The sequence below is a fragment of the Pinus tabuliformis genome, chromosome 7 (genome assembly GCF_031772625.1).
Source record: "Pinus tabuliformis cultivar Carrire ecotype Pingquan chromosome 7, CPIR1, whole genome shotgun sequence".
NCBI lineage: Eukaryota > Viridiplantae > Streptophyta > Pinopsida > Pinales > Pinaceae > Pinus > Pinus tabuliformis.
In genome coordinates, this window is record NC_142293.1 from 541055538 (window position 1) to 541074612 (window position 19075).

Below are 19075 nucleotides of genomic sequence, written 5' to 3' on the forward strand. Positions count from 1 at the left end.
CAAGGAGCAATGTTGCAAGGAACTTTCAAAAATTCAAAAGGCGTTACAAATCCTGTATTATCTCAAATGTAAAAAATTCAAGGCAATGACAAAGAACTATTACAAAACAAGAGCAAAATTCAATAAGACATTGTCAAAAGGCAAACATTTCCCAACAAAAAGACATCCATGAATTTATATTGGTTTTGCTTGAATTCGTAACTTTGAAAGGTCAACCCTAATCTATTTTGAGGTCTAAGAATAAATGAAAGGTAAAGAGGGGCTTATTTGTGGTAAGCTTATGTTGAGGGCTTTTGGATAGTGGAAGCACCCATGAGCCTATTTTAGTCATGGAGCAAGAGATTATTTCAAAATCATGTAGTCTAACTAATATATGAAATGGCTTTTTTCAATGAATTTTTCCTTCTCAATTTTAACCAAAATCTGACAGATATTTTCAATTAAATGAGTTTTGTTTGATCTGTATAATTCGAGTGCCCTAGGACTTTTTAGGGTGTTGAATCCATTTATGCATTCAACAATGTTTTTTAAACAACAAAAAATCACAATATTGATAGTATCGTCAAATTCCGATGAAAAAGGCCATTTTATCTATAAGTTAGACTATGTCATTTCAAAATGGCCTTCCTCTTATATTGAACATCAAGGTTGCTAGAGGATGCAACACTAATACATGGTTGTAGCACCCTACACCAATAATAATTATGCTATGGAAAGCCCTTGAATTGGTCTGCTAATGGTTCCAGTTTCAAATTTGTTTGTTCCAAGCAAGCCCTGCATGCATTAGCACTTGAAAGGGAGGTTAGAGATCTTGTATGGAAAATGTAAAAAATGTTTCTACACTAATAAATCAGATCTACATTAGGTGCTTGTAGCATTAGTTTAATCTTCTAGTAGCAACTAGCATAATAAGTGATAGTTGAGACAATACTTCTTCACAAATACAACAACATCAACCTATTTGAGGAGATTACATGTGTTTAAAAGACAAACGTCTAGCATACATTACCCACATATTTGAAAACCAACAGCTAGTTTGTGATATATGGTTTCATGGTACAAAGTTTATGCAAATTCTTTATGATGATTAAGGCTATCTGTTTTGGCATTAGCAGTTGGCACGTTGTATTTAGTTACAATATGATATGGTCCATTGTATTTAGTTACAACATGATATGGTCGATAATTTATTGTATATTGTTCACTAGAAAAGGATTATTTACAAATGATCCCATGCATTTTCCATTTGGTGGGTTGAGTGACTTAGATATCCATGCATGTGAAGGGAATGTTGACTTGCACATCTTCTCATGGGGTTGAGTTATGTGCATGGCGTAGAGTTTTCCACAAATCTCTTGTCTAATTTGATTGATTAACTTTTCTAGAGGGGCACATTTGAAGATGCAGTTGTTATTAGTATTTCAAATATTTGACTTGGTTTACCATCAAACCAAGGAGGCCATGATCACAAATGCAAAAACAAATATCCATAGGAGTGGAAAAACTAAAACAAAAGAAAACTCAAACCTCTATTGCAAAAGATAACTCACCCTCTATGTCATTGTCTCTACCTTTGTTATACTCCTCATGTCTTCCTTAACCTACATTGCATTTAAATTTAAACAAATGAGATAAATATGAAGCATCAAATGAGTTAAATTAAAAAAGGATAAAACTATATAGTAGTAAACAAGTAAATTCCTTAATACATACCTCCATTGCCATTGCCCACTACACTTTTGGAACTAAACAAAATGACTCATTTGATTACTTCCCTCTCACCCACAAACCCAAAACAAAATAATAAAAACAAGAAAAATAGAAAAGGAGAGCGCATAAGAAGAAGAAAGTATCAAACTACAAATTAGCATGGCCATGCTCACAAATGTGAAAAAAAACAAAAAACAAAAGGAAAATCACAACAATAACAAAAAACAACAAAACTAATAAAAAGATAAAAAGAAAAGAGAAACAATAGATGGAGACACCAATCTGCAACCCCAAAATGCATCGATGACCAACTAATAACACCCTGCACACCAAAAATATGAGTAATATTAAATACACAATGTTGAATAACAAGAAAAAAATATCAAAATATCTTATAATAAATCCTAATTAGAAACCAACAATATTACGAGTAACCATATGCACAATTAATTAAACCTAAACCATTAAGAGGGAGGAGAACGCTATATTTGAAACAAAAAAGACCTCGTAACATTTTCCACAAAAAAGAACTCACCTCTAACTTTGTCTTTACCTTCCACTCTACTACAATCTCTCTTTGATAAAGATATTTCAGTAGTTTAACTAATGATTCTTCACATTCCATTATCTGCATTGCATTGCACTCAATAAGACATTATGAAAAAGACTAAATACACAAAATGTTGTGAGATATTATGAATAATTTTATGCACTAGAAAGTACAATTTATGTAAAGACTAAAAATCATAAACCCTAAATATATAACGAGGGATGATCGTATATAGGTAAATAATGGATGATATATGAATATTTGCACCAAAAGAAAACTCACACATACCTTTGCCTTTGCATTTGCACTCCACAATCTCCCACTGACAAATACATTTCAACACTTTAATTAGTGATTCTCGACATTTATATTCCCTGTATTACAACGTAGATGGTCAATAATTAGATAGATGACAAATAATGTAAGATGCCTTGAATTTAAGTACAAACAGATGGAACCATACATATCACCTCAATCTTCGCCTCCACCCACTATGCTTGTGTAACCAAATAATGTAAGATGCCTTGAATTTAAGTACAAACAGATGGAACCATACATATCACCTCAATCTTCGCCTCCACCCACTATGCTTGTGTAAGCATGAGTTCACCCAATATGCTTGTGTAATCATGGGTTGTTAGGACCTGGTTTAAGTTGCCACATAATATACCAAATAGATGTTTAGATATATTAAGAGAAATCATAAACCAAAACAAAATGTCTTATGAGTAAAATTATGCAAAAGTACATCTGATGCAATGACCAAAAATCATAATTCCTCAAAAAGGAAGGGGGAAGGAGAATGATTGTAATGAAACAAGAAGATATCCATGTCTAACCAAAACATAACACAATTTTTTCCTTTGTTCTCCCAAACATTTGCGAGTCTCTCTCATACAAAAAAATTCCATAGTTTCCTCAGTACTACACACCACCTTGCTTTACCCACATTTGCATAACACTCATTATATAAATAAATATCAAATATATATAATATGCATCTAATTTAAAAATGTGTTTTGTAACAAAGTAAAACTCACCCTCTATTTTTGCTTCAAAGGTCTACCTTTGTTATGGTGACTCACATCTCTCTTACGCAAAGAGAACAATAGTTTCACGTGTTCCTTCACCTTTCTTAATATATTTCACATCTACATTTCAACAAACACACATGATACAATGATCAAGCAACATGAGTTAAATAAAAATGGACATAAAACTATATAATTATGTAGTAACAAACAAGTTCGTTCTCCATACATACATTGTTCACCTTTATTAAAAGGTGAACAAGGAAATCCCCCATACACATACATACTTCTTCACCTTTTCCCATTACACTTGTGAACTATGGATCATCCCTCCACACTACTCAACCCTTAATTTGTATTGCATCTGCATTTCAACAAACACACATGATACAATGATGGAGCAACATATCAGTTAAATTAATGAACATAAAACTATATAATTATGGTTTTGCCTCTACCTTTGTTATAGTGCTCCTTTGTCTTCCTTAACCTACATTGCATTTAAATTTAAACAAATGAGATAAGTATAAAGCACTAAATGAGTTAAATTAAAAAAGGATAAAACTATATAGCAGTAAACAAGTAAATTCCTTAATACATACCTCCATTGCCATTGCCCACTACACTTTTGGAACTAAACCAAACGACCTGTTTGATTGCTTCCCTCTCACCCACAAACCCAAAACAAAAGAACAAAAACATGAAAATAAAAAAGGAGAGCGCATAAGAAAAAAAAATGGTCGAACTACAAATTAGCATGGCCATGCTCACAAAAATGAAAAAAAACACAAAAAAACAAAAAAAACTAATAAAAATATAAAAAGAAAACAAAAACACCAGACGGAAACACCAATATGCAACCCCAAAATGCATCGATGACCAACTAATAACACCCTGCACATCAAAATTATGAGTAATATTAAATACACAATTTTGAGTAACATGAAAAAAAATATCAAAATATCTTATGAAAAATCTTAATTAAAGACCAACAATATTATGAGTAACCTTATGCACAATTAATCAAACCTAAATCGTTAAGAGGGAGGAGAATGTTGTATTAGAAAGGAGAAAGACCGCATAACAAATCATAAACAAACTTTGCACCAAAAAGAACGCACCTCTACCTTTGTCCTTACCTTTACACTCTACTACAATCTCTCTGTAATTAGTAGTTTAATTAGTGATTCTTCACATTCCATTATCTACATTGCATTGCACTCAATAAGACATTATGAAAAATACTAAATACACACAAAATGTTGTGAGATATTATGAATAATTTTATGCATTAGAAAGTACAATTTATATAAATACTAAAAATCATAAACCCTAAATATATAACAAGGGATGATCATATATAGGTAAATAGTGGATGATATATGAATATTTGCACCAAAAGAAAACTCACACATACCTTTGCCTTTGCATTTGCACTCTACCACAATCTCCCACTGACAAATACATTTCAACACTTTAGTTAGTGATTCTCGACATTTATATTCCCTGTATTACAACGTACATGGTCAATAATTAGATAGATGACAAATAATGTAAGATGCCTTGAATTAAGTACAAACAGATGGAACCATACATATCACCTCAATCTTCGCCTCCACCCACTATGCTTGTGTAACCATGGGTTCACCCAATATGCTTGTGTAATCATGGGTTGTTAGGACCTGGTTTAAGTTGCCACATAATATACCAAATAGATGTTTAGATATATTAAGAGAAATCATAAACCAAAACAAAATGTCTTATGAGTAATATTATGCAAAAGTGCATCTGATGCAATGACCAAAAATCATAATTCCTCAATAAGGAAGGCGGGAGGAGAATGATTGTAATGAAACAAGAAGATATCCATGTCTAACCAGAACAGAACACACTTTTTTCATTTGTTCTCCCAAACATTTGCGAGTCTCTCTCATACAAAAAAAATCCATAGTTTCCTCAGTACTACACACCACCTTGCTTTACCCACATTTGCATAACACTCATTATATAAATAAATATCAAATATATATAATATGCATCTAATTTAAAAATGTGTTTTGTAACAAAGTACAACTCACCCTCTATTTTTTCTTCAAAGGTCTACCTTTGTTATGGTGACTCACATCTCTCTCAAGCAAAGAGAACAATAGTTTCACGTGTTCCTTCACCTTCCTTAATATATTTCACATCTACATTTCAACAAACACACATGATACAATGATCAAGCAACATGAGTTAAATAAAAATGGACATAAAACTATATAATTATGTAGTAACAAACAAGTTCGTTCTCCATACATACATTGTTCACCTTTATCAAAAGGTGAACAAGGAAATCCCCCATACACATACATACTTCTTCACCTTTTCCCATTACACTTGTGAACTATGGATCATCCCTCCACACTACTCAACCCTTAATTTGTATTGCATCTGCATTTCAACAAACACACATGATACAATGATGGAGCAACATATCAGTTAAATTAATGAACATAAAACTATATAATTATGGTTTTGCCTCACCTTTGTTATAGTGCTCCTTTGTCTTCCTTAACCTACATTGCATTTAAATTTAAACAAATGAGATAAGTATAAAGCACTAAATGAGTTAAATTAAAAAAGGATAAAACTATATAGCAGTAAACAAGTAAATTCCTTAATACATACCTCCATTGCCATTGCCCACTACACTTTTGGAACTAAACCAAACAACCTGTTTGATTGCTTCCCTCTCACCCACAAACCCAAAACAAAAGAACAAAAACAAGAAAATAAAAAAGGAGAGCGCATAAGAAAAAAAATGGTCGAACTACAAATTAGCATGGCCATGCTCAAATATGAAAAAAAACACAAAAAAACAAAACAAAAGGAAAATCACATAACAAAAAAAAAAAAAAAACTAATAAAAATATAAAAAGAAAACTAAAACACCAGATGGAAACACCAATATGCAACCCCAAAATGCATCGATGACCAACTAATAACACCCTGCACATCAAAATTATGAGTAATATTAAATACACAATTTTGAGTAACATGAAAAAAAATATCAAAATATCTTATGAGAAATCTTAATTAAAGACCAACAATATTATGAGTAACCTTATGCACAATTAATCAAACCTAAATCGTTAAGAGGGAGGAGAATGTTGTATTAGAAAGGAGAAAGACCGCATAACAAATCATAAACAAACTTTGCACCAAAAAGAACGCACCTCTACCTTTGTCCTTACCTTTACACTCTACTACAATCTCTCTGTAATTAGTAGTTTAACTAGTGATTCTTCACATTCCATTATTTGCATTGCATTGCACTCAATAAGACATTATGAAAAAGACTAAATACACACAAAATGTTGTGAGATATTATGAATAATTTTATGCACTAGAAAGTACAATTTATATAAAGACTAAAAATCATAAACCCTAAATACATAACAAGGGATGATCATATATAGGTAAATAGTGCATGATATATGAATATTTGCACCAAAAGAAAACTCACACATACCTTTGCCTTTGCATTTGCACTCTACCACAATCTCCCACTGACAAATACATTTCAACACTTTAGTTAGTGATTCTCGACATTTATATTCCCTGTATTACAACGTACATGGTCAATAATTAGATAGATGACAAATGATGTAAGATGCCTTGAATTAAGTACAAACAGATGGAACCATACATATCACCTCAATCTTCGCCTCCACCCACTATGCTTGTGTAACCATGGGTTCACCCAATATGCTTGTGTAATCATGGGTTGTTAGGACCTGGTTTAAGTTGCCACATAATATACCAAATAGATGTTTAGATATATTAAGAGAAATCATAAACCAAAACAAAATGTCTTATGAGTAATATTATGCAAAAGTACATCTGATGCAATGACCAAAAATCATAATTCCTCAATAAGGAAGGCGGGAGGAGAATGATTGTAATGAAACAAGAAGATATCCATGTCTAACCAAAACAGAACACACTTTTTTCATTTGTTCTCCCAAACATTTGCGAGTCTCTCTCATACAAAAAATATCCATAGTTTCCTCAGTACTACACACCACCTTGCTTTACCCACATTTGCATAACACTCATTATATAAATAAATATCAAATATATATAATATGCATCTAATTTAAAAATGTGTTTTGTAACAAAGTACAACTCACCCTCTATTTTTGCTTCAAAGGTCTACCTTTGTTATGGTGACTCACATCTCTCTCACGCAAAGAGAACAATAGTTTCACGTGTTCCTTCACCTTCCTTAATATATTTCACATCTACATTTCAACAAACACACATGATACAATGATAAAGCAACATGAGTTAAATAAAAATGGACATAAAACTATATAATTATGTAGTAACAAACAAGTTCGTTCTCCATACATACATTGTTCACCTTTATCAAAAGGTGAACAAGGAAATCCCCCATACACATACATACTTCTTCACCTTTTCCCATCACACTTGTGAACTAAGGATCATCCCTCCACACTACTCAACCCTTAATTTGTATTGCATTTCAACAAACACACATGATACAATGATGGAGCAACATATGAGTTAAATTAATGAACATAAAACTATATAATTATGGTTTTGCCTCTACCTTTGTTATAGTGCTCCTTTGTCTTCCTTAACCTACATTGCATTTAAATTTAAACAAATGAGATAAGTATAAAGCACTAAATGAGTTAAATTAAAAAAGGATAAAACTATATAGCAGTAAACAAGTAAATTCCTTAATACATACCTCCATTGCCATTGCCCACTACACTTTTGGAACTAAACCAAACGACCTGTTTGATTGCTTCCCTCTCACCCACAAACCCAAAACAAAAGAACAAAAACAAGAAAATAAAAGGAGAGCACATAAGAAGAAAAAATGTCGAACTACAAATTAGCATGGCCATGCTCACAAATATGAAAAAAAAAAACAAAAAAAAACAAAAGGAAAATCACATAACAAAAAAACTAATAAAAATATAAAAAGAAAACAAAAACACCAATATGCAACCCCAAAATGCATCGATGACCAACTAATAACACCCTGCACATCAAAATTATGAGTAATATTAAATACACAATTTTGAGTAACATGAAAAAAATATCAAAATATCTTATGAGAAATCTTAATTAAAGACCAACAATATTATGAGTAACCTTATGCACAATTAATCAAACCTAAATCGTTAAGAGGGAGGAGAATGTTGTATTAGAAAGGAGAAAGACCGCATAACAAATCATAAACAAACTTTGCACCAAAAAGAACGCACCTCTACCTTTGTCCTTACCTTTACACTCTACTACAATCTCTTTGTAATTAGTAGTTTAACTAGCGATTCTTCACATTCCATTATCTGCATTGCATTGCACTCAATAAGACATTATGAAAAAGAGTCAATACACACAAAATGTTGTGAGATATTATGAATAATTTTATGCACTAGAAAGTACAATTTATATAAAGACTAAAAATCATAAACCCTAAATATATAACAAGGGATGATCATATATAGGTAAATAGTGCATGATATATGAATATTTGCACCAAAAGAAAACTCACACATACCTTTGCCTTTGCATTTGCACTCTACCACAATCTCCCACTGACAAATACATTTCAACACTTTAGTTAGTGATCCTCGACATTTATATTCCCTGTATTACAACGTACATGGTCAATAATTAGATAGATGACAAATAATGTAAGATGCCTTGAATTAAGTACAAACAAATGGAACCATACATATCACCTCAATCTTCGCCTCCACCCACTATGCACATTTCAACACTTTAGTTAGTGATTCTCGACATTTATATTCCCTGTATTACAACGTACATGGTCAATAATTAGATAGATGACAAATAATGTAAGATGCCTTGAATTAAGTACAAACAAATGGAACCATACATATCACCTCAATCTTCGCCTCCACCCACTATGCTTGTGTAACCATGGGTTCACCCAATATGCTTGTGTAATCATGGGTTGTTAGGACCTGGTTTAAGTTGCCACATAATATACCAAATAGATGTTTAGATATATTAAGAGAAATAATAAACCAAAACAAAATGTCTTATGAGTAATATTATGCAAAAGTACATTTGATGTAATGACCAAAAATCATAATTCCTCAATAATGAAGGGGGAATGAGAATGATTGTAACGAAACGAGAAGATATCCATGTCTGACCAAAACAGAACACATTTTTTTCCTTTGTTCTCCCAAACATTTGAGAGTCTCTCTCAAACAAAAAAAATCCATAGTTTCCTCAATACTACACACCACCTTGCTTTACCCACATTTGCATAACACTCATAATATATATAATATGCATCTAGTTTAAAAATGTGTTTTGTAACAAAGTACAACTCACCCTCTATTTTTGCTTCAAAGGTCTACCTTTGCTATGGTGACTCACATCTCTCTCACGCAAAGAGAACAGTGGTTTCACGTGTTCCTTCACCTTTCTTAATATATTTCACATCTACATTTCAACAAACACACATGATACAATGATAAAGCAACATGAGTTAAATAAAAATGGACATAAAACTATATAATTATGTAGTAACAAACAAGTTCGTTCTCCATAGGAAATCCCCCATACATATACATACTTCTTCACCTTTTCCCATTACACTTGTGAACTATGGATCATCCCTCCACACTACTCAACCCTTAATTTGTATTGCATCTGCATTTCAACAAACACACATGATACAATGATGGAGCAACATGTGAGTCAAATAAAAATGGACATAAAACCATATAATTATGGTTTTGCCTCTACCTTTGTTTTAGTGCTCCTTTGTCTTCCTTAATTTGTATTGCATCTGCATTTAAACAAACACACATGATACAATGATGGAGCAACATGTGAGTTAAATAAAAATGGACATAAAACCATTAATTATGGTTTTGCCTCTACCTTTGTTATAGTGCTCCTTTGTCTTCCTTAACCTACATTGCATTTGAATTCAAACAAAATAGATAAGTATGAAGCACCAAATGAGTTAAATTTAAAAATGATAAAACTATATTCTAGTAAACAAGTAAATTCCTTGATACATACCTCCATTGGCATTGCCCACAACACTTTTGGAACTAAACCAAATGACTTGTTTGATTGCTTCCCTTTCACCCACAAACCCAAAACAAAAGAACAAGAACAAGAAAAATATAAAAGGAGAGCGCATAAGACAAAAAAATATCAAACTATAAATTAGCATGGCCATGCTCACAAATATGAAAACAAAAAACAAAAAAACAAAACAAAAGGAAAATCACATAACAAAAAAGCAAAAAAACTAATAAAAATATAAAAAGAAAACAAAAACACCAGACGGAAACACCAATATGCAACCCCAAAATGCATCAATGGCCAACTAATAACACCCTGCACATCAAAATTATGAGTAATATTAAATACACAATTTTGAGTAAAATATCTTATGAGAATTCTTAATTGAAGACCAACAATATTATGAGTAACCTTATGCACAAGATTATGAATAACCTTATGCACAATTAATCAAACGTAAATCGTTAAGAGGGAGGAGAATGTTGTATTAGAAAGGAGAAAGACCACATAACAAATCAGAAACAAACTTTGCACCAAAAAGATGCACCTCTACCTTTGTCCTTACCAATGTTGCACGAAGCGGGAGCGAAGCGGAAGCGCGAAGCGGAAGCGCGGAGCGCGGAAGCGTCATTTTCCAAAAATCTAGGAAGCGAAGCGTCCGCGGAAGCGTCTGCTATATATATATATATTTTTTTGCATTTATACTCAAAAAAAACATCCCAAATACCAAATTAATTGTAGAAGACATGAAAACATGCATATTTTTGCATAAATCAAGATAGATATGGCATCCATGATTCCATTGTAGTTACTAGTATGTACAACAATCATCTATATTCTAGCTATTACAAACATACATCAGTATCAATTTGATACTGCTTGATGCCTATAAAATTTCATAGGACAAGCTCAAGCAAGAGAAGGAATGCAATCACAAGGAAAGTTATCAAGTTTCTATCAAGCAAGGGACTGTTAGAATTCAAGTTTGGGAATATGTCAGAGCTAGGCTCAATTGCTCATGAAGGCCACAAATCAAATTTGAAAATGCAAACCATGATTGCAAAGTCCTCCTTCAGCATCTAATGGAAGCAGCCAGCAAGGAGGCTTGGAGAGCTAATTCAAGACTATTTAGGGCAGCATCTCACTTGCTAGATCAGTCCACAAGTCAAGAAGTATTGATGCTTTTTCTGTGCTATTTTGTGGAGGGTTTGTCTCTGTTTACAAGGCTGCAGGAAGGTGCTGCTACAGTTGTATGAGGAGGAGGATTTGAGAGCGCCAAGAGGCCTAGAAGGGACCTACTGCCCTAGCTGCAGTCATCTCAAGCAACAGCACAGGTAAAGGGGGGTGGTTCCTTGTCATCGAAGGAGATTCTCATTCTTCTCTAGGCCACAAAGAAGGGTTGTTTCTACAGCAGCTTGGGGGGTCTGTTTTGAGGGGGTGAAGGCCTAGTTAAGGTCCTCTACCCAGGCCACAGTCATCCTGAGGATCAGTGCAGTTATAACCAAGTATATTTTCATGTATATGAAGACCTAGACCTTGCTGTAGCAAAACCGTGAATTGTAGGAGGCTTGAGGAGGAACCTTAAGCCCCACCAGCAGTACATTGAATACCTAGTAGATCAGCATAGGTGGAAGCATAGTTGGACATAAGATCACAGTGATTTGAAGCAAGGTAAGGGCAACAAACTACATTAGCAAGAATTGCAGACTTTACAAGGAAGTCTCTCAGATCTACTCTCACAGTGTATTGATAATTTGATACTGCACCTCTGGAATAATTGGACGTTCGTTATATGGCTATGCTCTTGCTCCTGGTATGATTTACCAATAGTGTCATATGATCATTGGCATATGCTTCAGTATGATTCTTTGCATTATGACATTTGTTCATGACATCAATTCAATATGGACATGTCACTTGCTTCAGTCATATATATGTTATCGTTTCTCATATAGATCAATATTGGTATGGCTTCCCAATATTGGCAATGATGGGTATAAACCTATAAGCAGAGACTTCTTCATTCTTATATGCACTTAGCATTATGTATGGATATCACTGCTCAAATAGCTTGAGTATGGTATTGCTATGTTCTAATTACAGCAGTATATGCATGACCTCAACTTCAACAGTTGTATATATTTATGTGTGTGTGTGTGTATCAATCTCACAAATATGTATGGCATCCCTATGTATGATGGTACAGTATATGAATATATAGAAGTGCATCCATCAGTTCAGTAGATGATTGCGCTTCCGGTTGCGCCACGCAACCCGCCCTTTTTCAATGTATATTCATTGAGTTGACATTGTATTCAGAGCAGTAAGACCGTATATTCAGGCTACAATGCTCAAGTTATATGGTATTAGGAATCCTATATGAGAATGATGTCATATTGGTGGGTTGCGTCCAGGTTGCGTCCAGGTTGCGTCAAGGTTGCGTCCAGGGATGCGCGATTCCGGGGGGCCGCAACCTCAAATGGCAGGAATCGTTTTTTTAACCCGGAATCGCGCCACCTCAAAAACGGATCCGCGCTTCCACTGGGGATTCCGGATCGATTCGCTCCGATCCGCGATTCTGCCTTTGGATCCGGGGGGGGGGGGGGGCGATTCCTGCAACACTGGTCCTTACCTTTACACCCTACTACAATCTCTCTGTAATAAAGATATTTCAATAGTTTAACTAGTGATTCTTCACATTCCATTATCTGCATTACATTGCACTCAATAAGACATTATGAAAAAAGACTAAATACACACAAAATGTTGTGAGATATTATGAATAATTTTATGCACTAGAAAGTACAATTTATATAAAGACTAAACCATACATATCACCTCAATCTTCGCCTCCACCCACTATGCTTGTGTAACCATGGGTTCACCCAATATGCTTGTGTAATCATGGGTTGTTAGGACCTAGTTTAAGTTACCACACAATGTACCAAACAAATGCGTAGATATATTATGAGAAATCATAAACCAAAACAAAATGTCTTATGAGTAATATTATGCAAAAGTACATCTTATGTAATGCACTAAAACCATAATTTCTCAAGGGGGAAGGAGAACGATTGTAATGAAACAAGAAGATATCCATGTCTAACCAAAAGAGAACACATTTTTTTCCTTTGTCCTCCTAAACATTTGCAAGTCTCTCTCATACCAAAAAAAAAAAAATCGAAGTTTCCTCGATACTACACACCACCTTGTTTAACCCACATTTGCATAACACTCATTATATAAATAAATCTCAAATAATATAATATCCATGTAATTTAAAAATGAGTTTTGTAACAAAATATAACTCACCCTCTATCTTTGCTTCAAAGGTCTACCTTTGCTATGGTGACTCATGTCTCTCTCACGCAAAGAGAATAGTAGTTTTACGTGTTCCTTCACCTTTCTTAATCTATGTCACATCTACATTTCAACAAACACACATGATACAATGATGAAGCAACAAATGAGTTAAATAAAAATGGAAATAAAACTATATAATTATGTAGTAACAAACAAGTAAGTTCCCCATACATACCTTTGTTCACCTTTATGCATAAACAAGGAAATACCCCATATATATACATACCTTTTTCACCTTTTCCCATTACACTTGTGAACTATGGATCATCCTTCCACACTACTCAACCCTTAATTTGTATTGCATCTACATTTCAACAAACACACATGATACAATGATGGAGCAACATATGAGTTAAATAAATGAACATAAAACCATATAACTATGGTTTTGCCTCTACCTTTGTTATAGTGCTCTTATGTCTTCCTTAACCTAAATTGCATTTAAATTTAAACACATGAGATAAGTATGAAGCACCAAATGAGTTAAATTTTAAAAATAAAATAAAAAAGGATAAAACTATATACCAATAAACAAGTAAATTTCTTAATACATACCTCCATTTCCATTCCCCGCTACACTTTTGGAACTAAACCAAATGACTTGTTCTTTTGGAACTAAACCAAAAGACTTGTTTGATTGCTTCCCTCTCACCCACAAACCCAAAAAAAAAAAGAAAAAAACAAGAAAAATAGAAAAGGAGAACACATAAGAAGAAAAAACAACAAACTACAAAGTAGCATGGCCATGCTCACAAAAGTGAAAAACAACAAAAATAAACAAAACAACAGGAAAACACCACAATAACAAAAAACAATAAAACTAATAAAAAGATAAAAAGAAAAGAAAAACAATAGATGGAGACACCAATCTGCAACCCCAAAATATGTCGATGGCCAACTAATAACTCCCTGCACACAAAAATATGAGTAATATTAAATACACAATGTTGAGTAACATGAAAAAAATATCAAAATATCTTATGAGAAATCTTAATTAGAGACCAACAATGTTATGAGTAATCTTATGCACAAGATTATGAGTAACCTTATGCACAATTAATCAAACCTAAATCGTTAAGAGGGAGGAGAAAATTGTATATGAAAGGAGAAAGACCTCGTAACAAATCATAAACAAACTTTGCACAAAAAAGAACTCACCTCTAATTGTGTCTTTACCTTTACACTCTACTACAATCACTCTCTGATAAATATATTCCAATAGTTTAACTAGCGATTCTTCACATTCCATTATCTGCATTGCATTTCACTCAATAAGACATTATGAAAAAACTAAATACACAAAATGTTGTAAGATATTATGAATAATTTATGCATTAGAAAATACAAATTATGTAAAAACTAAAAATCATAAACCCTAAATAGATAACGAGGGATGATGGTATATAGGTAAATAGTGGATGATATATGAATATTTGCACCAAAATAAAACTCACACATACCTTTGCCTCTACCTTTGCACTCTACCACAGTCTCCCACTCACAAATACTAACACTTTAGTTAGTGATTCTCCACCTTTACATTACCTACATTACAATGTACGTATTCAATTATTAGATAGATGACAAATAATGTAGGATGCCTTGAATTTAAGTACACGTAGATGGAACCATACATATCACCACAACCTTCGCCTTGACCCACTACGCTTGTGTAGCCATGGGTTCACCCAATATGCTTGTGTAATCATGGGTTGTTAGGACCTGGTTTAAGTTGCCACACAATGTACCAAACAGATGCTTAGATATATTATGAGAAATCATAAGCCAAAACAAAATGTCTTATCAGTAATATTATGCAAAAGTACATCTTATGTAATGCCCAAAATTCATAATTTCTCAAGGAAGGGGGAAGGAGAACGATTGTAAAACGAGAAGATATCCATGTCTAACCAAAAGAGAACACATTTTTTTCCTTTGTCCTCTTAAACATTTGCAAGTCTTTCTCATACAAAAAAAAATTGAAGATTCCTCGATACTAAACACCACCTTGCTTTAACCCACATTTACATAACACTCATTATATAAATAAATCTCAAATAATATAATATCCATGTAATTTAAAAATGAGTTTTGTAACAAAATATAACTCACTCTCTATCTTTGCTTCAAAGATCTACCTTTGCTATGGTGACTCATGTCTCTCTCACGCAAAGAGAATAGTAGTTTCACGAGTTCCTTCACCTTTCTTAATCTATGTCACATCTACATTTCAACAAACACACATGATACAATGACGAAGCAACAAATGAGTTAAATAAAAATGGAAATAAAACTATATAATCATGTAGTGGTGACTCACGTCACTCTCACACAAAGAAAATAGTAGTTTCACGTGTTCCTTCACCTTTCTTAATCTATGTCACATCTACATTTCAACGAACACACATGATACAATGATCAAGCAACAAAAGAGTTAAATAAAAATGGAAATAAAACTATATAATTATGTAGTAACAAACAAGTAAGTTCCCCATACATATCTTTGTTCACTTTTATGCATAAACAAGGAAATCCCCCATACATATACATACCTTCTTCACCTTTTCCCATTACACTTGTGAACTATGGATCATCCCTCCACAGTACTCAACCCTTAATTTGTATCGCATCTACATTTCAACAAACACACATGATACAATGATGGAGCAACATATGAGTTAAATAAATGAACATAAAACCATATAACTATGGTTTTGCCTCTACCTTTGTTATAGTGCTCCTTTGTCTTCCTTAACCTACATTGCATTTAAATTTAAACGCATGAGATAAGTATGAAGCACCAAATGAGTTAAATTTTAAAAATAAAATAAAAAAGGATAAAACTATATACCAATAAACAAGTAAATTCCTTAATACATACCTCCATTTCCATTCCCCGCTACACTTTTGGAACTAAACCAAATGACTTGTTTGATTGCTTCCCTCTCACCCACAAACCCAAAAAAAGAACAAAAACAAGAAAAATTGAAAAGGAGAGCGCATAAGAAGTAAAAACAACAAACTACAAAGTAGCATGGCCATGCTCACAAAAGTGAAAAACAACAAAAATAAACAAAACAACATGAAAACACCACAATAACAAAAAACAATAAAACTAATAAAAAGATAAAAAGAAAAGAAAAACAATAGATGGAGACACCAATCTGCAACCCAAAAATGCGTTGATGGCCAACTAAAAAAAACTCCCTGCACACAAAAATCTGAGTAATATTAAATACACAATGTTGAGTAACATGAAAAAAATATCAAAATATCTTATGAGAAATCCTAATTAGGGACCAACAATATTATGAGTAACCTTATGCACAATTAATCAAACCTAAATCGTTAAGAGGGAGGAGAACATTGTATTTGAAAGGAGAAAGACCTCGTAACAAATCATAAACAAACTTTGCACAAAAAAGAACTCACCTCTACCTGTGTCTTTACCTTTACACTACTACAATCACTCTCTGATAAATATATTCCAATAATTTAACTAGCAATTCTTCACATTCCATTATCTGCATTGCATTTCACTCAATAAGACAATATGAAAAAAACTAAATACACACAAAATGTCGTGAGATATTATGAATATTTTATGCACTAAAAAGTACAACTTATGTAATGACTAAAAATCATAAACCCTAAATAGAACACGAGGGATGATTGTATATAGGTAAATAGTGGATGATTTATGAATATTTGCACCAAAATAAAACTCACACATACCTTTGCCTCTACCTTTGCACTCTACCACAATCTCCCACTCACAAATACATTTCAAGACTTTAGTTAGTGATTCTCCACATTTACATTACCTGCATTACAATGTACGTGGTCAATAATCAATAATTAGATATATGACAAATAATGTAGGATGCCTTGAATTTAAGTGCACGTAGATGGAACTATACATATTACCTCAATCTTCGCCTTCACCAACTATGCTTGTGTAGCCATGGTTTCACCCAGTGTGCTTGTGTAATCATGGGTTATCAGGACCTGGTTTAAGTTGCCACACAATGTACCAAACAGATGCTTAGATATATTATGAGAAATCATAAACCAAAACAAAATGTCTTATGAGTAATATTATGCAAAAGTACATCTTATGTAATGCCCAAAAATCATAATTCCTCAAAAAGGAAGAGGGCAAGAGAACAATTGTAATCAAACGAGAAGATATCCATGTCTAACCAAAAGAGACCACACTTTTTTCCCTTGTTCTCCTAAACATTTGCAAGACGCTCTCATACAACAACAACAAAAAAATTATAGTTTCCTGGATACTACGCACCACCTTGCTTTACCCATGTTTGCATAACACTCATCATTTGCAAGACGCTCTCATACAACAACAACGAAAAAATTATAGTTTCCTGGATACTACGCACCACCTTGCTTTACCCATGTTTGCATAACACTCATTATATAAATAAATCTCAAAGAATATAATGAGCATCTAATTTAAAAATGAGTTTGTAACAAAATATAATTCACCCTCTATCTTTGCTTCAAAGATCTACCTTTGCTATGGTGACTCACATCTTTCTCACGCAAAAGAGAATAGTAGTTTCATGTGTTCCTTCACCTTTCTTAATCTATGTCACATCTACATTTCAACAAACACACATGATAAAATGATGAAGTAATATATGAGTTAAATAAAATGGACATAAAACTATATCACTGTGTAGTAACAAACAAGTAAGTTCCTCATACATACCTTGTTCACCTTTATGTCATACATATAACCTTCTTCACCTTTGCCCATTACACTTGTGAACTATGGATCATCCCTTCACACTATTCAACCCTTAATTTGTATTGCATCTACATTTCAACAAACACACACGATACAATGATGAAGTATGAGAACGATTGTAATGAAACGAGACGATATCCATGTCTAACCAAAAGAGAACACACTTTTTTCCTTTGTTCTCCTAAACATTTGCAAGTCTCTCTCATACTACGCACCACCTCGCTTTACCCAAATTTGCATAACACTCATTATATAAATAAATCTCAAATAATATAATTTGCATCTAATTTAAAAATGAGTTTTGTAACAAAATATAACTCACCCTTTATCTTTGCTTCAAAGCTCTACCTTTGCTATAGTGACTCACATCTCTCTCACGCAAAGACAATAGTAATTTCACAGACAATAGTAATTTCACGTGTTCCTTCACCTTTCTTAATCTATGTCACATCTATATTTCAAGAAACATACATGATATATTGATGAAGCAACATATGAGTTAAATAAAAATGGAAATAAAACTATATAATTATGTATAATTATGTAATAACA

The 19075-nt window shown here is 33.0% G+C and overlaps 1 protein-coding gene and 4 long non-coding RNA genes across 12 annotated transcripts in view; all 5 read right to left on the bottom strand.

Annotated features, from left to right (window-relative positions):
- Nucleotides 1-6344, bottom strand: part of LOC149248456 (sugar transporter ERD6-like 6) — a 28359-nt gene extending 22015 nt beyond the window's left edge. The window contains exons 1-9 of one of the 7 annotated variants that reach the window (XM_089458448.1): nt 5962-6344; nt 5818-5849; nt 5648-5724; nt 5370-5480; nt 4893-4973; nt 4709-4797; nt 2246-2338; nt 1714-2032; nt 1551-1601 (exon numbers count right to left, since the gene is read on the bottom strand). The gene's annotated coding sequence lies outside the window, so the exon portion shown is untranslated. Of the gene's footprint in view, nt 1-1550; nt 1602-1713; nt 2033-2245; nt 2339-2548; nt 2905-3300; nt 3412-3524; nt 3656-3749; nt 3782-3893; nt 4048-4708; nt 4798-4892; nt 4974-5369; nt 5481-5647; nt 5725-5817; nt 5850-5961 lie in introns of those variants that run through there. The other 6 variants (XM_089458451.1, XM_089458447.1, XM_089458446.1 and 3 more) reach the window with 6 other exon arrangements.
- Nucleotides 6345-6799: 455 nt separating this feature from the next.
- On the bottom strand, nt 6800-8219 carry LOC149248457 (uncharacterized). Its single transcript, XR_016265726.1, has 5 exons — nt 8054-8219; nt 7910-7941; nt 7467-7577; nt 6990-7070; nt 6800-6894 (listed from the first exon to the last, which is right to left on the bottom strand). It is a non-coding gene; the product is annotated as an uncharacterized LOC149248457 (long non-coding RNA).
- Nucleotides 8220-8302: 83 nt separating this feature from the next.
- LOC149248458 (uncharacterized) lies at nt 8303-16384 on the bottom strand. Of its 2 annotated transcripts, XR_016265727.1 has the most exons (12): nt 16305-16384; nt 15865-15975; nt 15387-15474; nt 15213-15297; nt 13022-13097; nt 10381-10704; nt 10237-10268; nt 9926-10141; nt 9682-9792; nt 9222-9302; nt 8873-8961; nt 8303-8660 (listed from the first exon to the last, which is right to left on the bottom strand). It is a non-coding gene; the product is annotated as an uncharacterized LOC149248458 (long non-coding RNA). The 2 variants fall into 2 exon arrangements; XR_016265728.1 differs by lacking the exons at nt 8303-8660; nt 8873-8961; nt 9222-9302; ... (3 more) ...; nt 10381-10704; nt 13022-13097 and adding exons at nt 13115-13308; nt 13702-13812; nt 13979-14056; ... (1 more) ...; nt 14308-14661; nt 14911-15004.
- A 662-nt stretch (nt 16385-17046) lies between these two features.
- On the bottom strand, nt 17047-17762 carry LOC149248459 (uncharacterized). Its single transcript, XR_016265729.1, has 3 exons — nt 17680-17762; nt 17488-17576; nt 17047-17276 (listed from the first exon to the last, which is right to left on the bottom strand). It is a non-coding gene; the product is annotated as an uncharacterized LOC149248459 (long non-coding RNA).
- Nucleotides 17763-18256: 494 nt separating this feature from the next.
- Nucleotides 18257-18922, bottom strand: LOC149248460 (uncharacterized). The gene is made up of 3 exons (XR_016265735.1): nt 18846-18922; nt 18485-18591; nt 18257-18370 (listed from the first exon to the last, which is right to left on the bottom strand). It is a non-coding gene; the product is annotated as an uncharacterized LOC149248460 (long non-coding RNA).
- Between the last annotated feature and the right edge of the window lie 153 nt (nt 18923-19075).